Source organism: Eimeria mitis, genomic scaffold (genome assembly GCF_000499745.2).
Source record: "Eimeria mitis Houghton genomic scaffold, Emh_scaff4710, whole genome shotgun sequence".
NCBI classification, from domain to species: domain Eukaryota; phylum Apicomplexa; class Conoidasida; order Eucoccidiorida; family Eimeriidae; genus Eimeria; species Eimeria mitis.
Window position 1 is genome coordinate 4,249 of NW_013573013.1, and position 833 is coordinate 5,081.

The window sequence follows — 833 nt, forward strand, 5'->3', positions numbered from 1 at the left end:
CATACTTTATAAATATTTTTGTTTTTTTTTTGTTTTTTTTTTATTTTTTATTAAATAAATTTATTTTATTTATTTATAAATATTATTATACGAAGATTTCACTCGTTATGCTCTCTCAGGGTTTAGGGTTTAGGGTTTAGGGGGGAGCAGCCTGCATCATCTCTATCTATATATATATATTTGGTGTTTAAGGGTTTAGGGTTTTATAGTTGGGGGTTTAGGCGGTTCAGCTGCAACAAATTAGGGTTTAGGGTTTAGGGTTTCCCTCGAGGGTTTAGCGTTTCGTATAAACTGCAAGTGTTTAGGGTTTAGGGTTTATTGCGAGGGTTTAGGGTTTACTGCGTGGGTCTACATGTTAGGGTTTAGTCCGAGGGTTTAGGGTTTATCAAGAGGGTTTAGGGTTTAGGGTTTGCTGCGAGGGTTTAGGGTTTAGGGTTTAGTACAAACCCCACACGGCCCCCCATATTCTTTTCATGCTTGATAGCAGCAGCAGCAGCAGCAGCAGCAGCAGCAGCTGCTGCTGCTGCTGCTGCTGCTCTACTGCCTTGCGGCATCGGCTCTCGTTGCAGTAGTTTTGCTGCTGCTGTTGCTGTTGCTGCTACTGTTGCTGCTGCTGCTGCTACTGTTTCTGCTGCTGCTGCTATTGTTGCTGCTGCTGCTGCTGCTGCAATGGAGTGAATACCCAGCTGCTACTTATGTAAACCCTAAACCACCAAAACCCTAAACCCTAAACCCTAAACCCTTCACCTCTCTCCTATACTATTTGTACACACATATGCTACTAACTCTATCCATTTGCTGCTGCTGCAGCAGCAGCAGCACCCGCTGCTGCT